The sequence below is a fragment of the Alosa sapidissima genome, chromosome 24, assembly GCF_018492685.1.
Source record: "Alosa sapidissima isolate fAloSap1 chromosome 24, fAloSap1.pri, whole genome shotgun sequence".
Lineage (NCBI taxonomy): Eukaryota > Metazoa > Chordata > Actinopteri > Clupeiformes > Clupeidae > Alosa > Alosa sapidissima.
Genome location: NC_055980.1, coordinates 14,321,799 through 14,324,523, shown reverse-complemented (window position 1 = coordinate 14,324,523; position 2,725 = coordinate 14,321,799).

Below are 2,725 nucleotides of genomic sequence, written 5' to 3'. Positions count from 1 at the left end.
GATTTGTCTGTAGCTCTATCATTCATATAAATAGTTCTCAACTGTCCTCTGAGGTCAATTCCACTTGATCTAGGTTTAAATTAGCTGGTTGGCTTACTGGAAAGACGCATGCATAGCCACAGATCAGGCTGTTTGGTTGGCATTGCATCTAGAGTGCATTCCGTGTTCCTTATCTGGAATTGTGACTTCACAATCGTGGGCTCCGTGCTCGTGACCTCAGCTCCTTCCAAAATCTCAACAGTACTGCAGATAATGACCCTCACATAAAAAGTAGCCATAGCCTTTCAAGTCAAAGAACATCTGACCTCCCTAGGAGGTCTACTCCAAGATCTTATTTCGTAGCCATACTTGGCCCTTGCTGGTAGTGAGGCTGAAAATAATGCCTGGTTGTTCCCAAGTATTTTCATGACTGCCAATACACCTGCAAGGTTGTTTACTTAACTCAGACCTGACACTTCGCAAACACCTGCTCAAAGTTTATAGGTTGTTTTCATTGGACATAAAGTCACAGTGAACACTTCCTGTTGCTTGAATGCTATCAGTAATATTTACTAAAGGTAGGGTCAGAGATGCTGGACATCGGACTTGTTATGTTAATGTTTCTTAGCAGACGCTTTTGTCCAAAGCAACTTACACTATATGTGTAAGACCAAATAAAACACACCAGAGAGGTAACTCACAGCTCGGTGCTCCCAGAGAAACTCTACACAGTGTTTTATTTTTGCCTGGGGGACAGGCTACCCCCACTTTGTTTCCTGTTCACAGAGCCAGGGCTGTGTAAGAAGACCAGGGGGGTATTCCAATTACGTGGTTTAGTGACAAACCTGGGTAAGTTAACTCAGAGTAAGGTGTTAACCTCCTAAAAGAAGAGCTATATGGCCTATTTCTCCTAACAAAACAATGCCATAGGGCTCTTGTTGTAGGAGGTTTAGCACTTACTCTGAGTTAACTTACCCAGGTTTGTCACTAAACCACATACTTGGAATACCCCTCAAGTGTTCTCGGAGAATGCAGGGCTAGCAGATCGTGAGGAGATATTCAAAAAGTGTTAGGTGTTAGAAATCGTTTAGTATCACTTACCCTACTGTAAAATACCACAGAATAATTTGCCTGTTTAATCTGCTTTTGTGTAAACAGAATGTTCTGAAATAAGAGCATCTACAGCTACAACTCATCGGCTTTGGATGAGCAAGAGCAAGCTGTATTTAACTTGTACTCTCTCGCTCACAATGTTTTTCCACTCAACTCCCCCAGTTTTCTTGGAAAATATAGTTTTCAAAGTAAAAAAAAAAGTCACATTTGAAAGTATTTCAGATCCAATGGATTCAGTGAAGAGATTCACCCCCCATAAAAAAAATAGGTCTTTGAAAACAATACAGCATCAACCTCTTTTTGTCTTCTCTCTATTGTGTGTCCTCCTGTCACCACTCGGGGGTCTTGGGAGGCGAAGGGCATGGAGCACCTTATGCCCGCATCCCTGCACAGCAGTGGGGTATTGTTTTTCCACACGCCTGTACTGTCACTCGCCCATTAATTTTAATACCGTCCTCCATACCACATGCCTGCCTGCCTCCCCCATCCCCCTTAGTGTATATCTTCTGACAGCTGCTTTAAAGGCAGCAGAGGCTGTGAGGAGGGAGACAAAGAAGTAACAACAGTAAAACAATAAATAAACAACAATAAAACCACGCCTGTCTCTGTTTATGTGTGTGAATATATTCATGACATGATTATTGTGATGCACTTAATGTTCCGATGACTGACAAATTGAATAACCTATAACATTTCCCTTTTTAATTCAAAGTGTTGTGGTGTGCCTGTGTGTATAATTGTGTGTGTCATAACTGGAATTTGTTTTCCCCCAAAATTTCAACATCCTCTCTGTGTCCCCCACATGACATCATGTAAAACCAGTAGGTCAAGAATTCATGGACACTGGATTAGCCTACCCCTTTCTTTTGCATTCTTGCAAAACTGCAAATTCTGACACCTGTTTACAAGTTTGTGGCAGGCGCTGCAGGCAAATTGTGGAAATATACTGCCGAGGGGTGACAAACAGTCATACAGTGTTTTCATCGAAAGAGGGAAACAATCGCAGGGGAGGCTCGTCGGTGGGTGTACAGAATGTGCTGTTCTAGGTTTCAAGTAATTGTCTGCTTTGTATTCCACAGATGGGCGTTACCAACTGTCTAGGATACACTTCAGGGTCCTAAAGCCCTCAAAGTAATAGTTCACTTTTGGCTTTTTGTTTCGGAGTATGAATTTCAACAAAGCATATTTAATGTCACTATGATGCAATTTGTTGTATAAAAATATGAATTTAGAGATACTTCCTTAACAACTGTAAATCAGTCCTTGTTCACTGTTGATAACTAGCTGACAACTGACCCCCCCCCCCCCCCCCATTTCATGTAAGTCTGTACAGAACTCTTATGAAGTGGGCCGGCATACACGTGCATTTGTTTTTTGCCCAGTTCCTTTTACCCCTCCCCAATAGAACAGTCTGTTCTGCCCTCACGTGTTCCTACAGTATACATCTGTGATATTTGGCTGCCCGCCAGCACTTTTGAGTTTCCTCCCTTTTTTGTCAGCACTAGCTGACTTGAGGAGCATGCTAACCAAAGTTTAACATTCTGAGCTCCAGAAAAATGGCTACATAATTCAGGCTCTCAGAGTCAACAAATGAACTTCATAGTGCAGACTTTCAGAGTCAACAAATAAACTT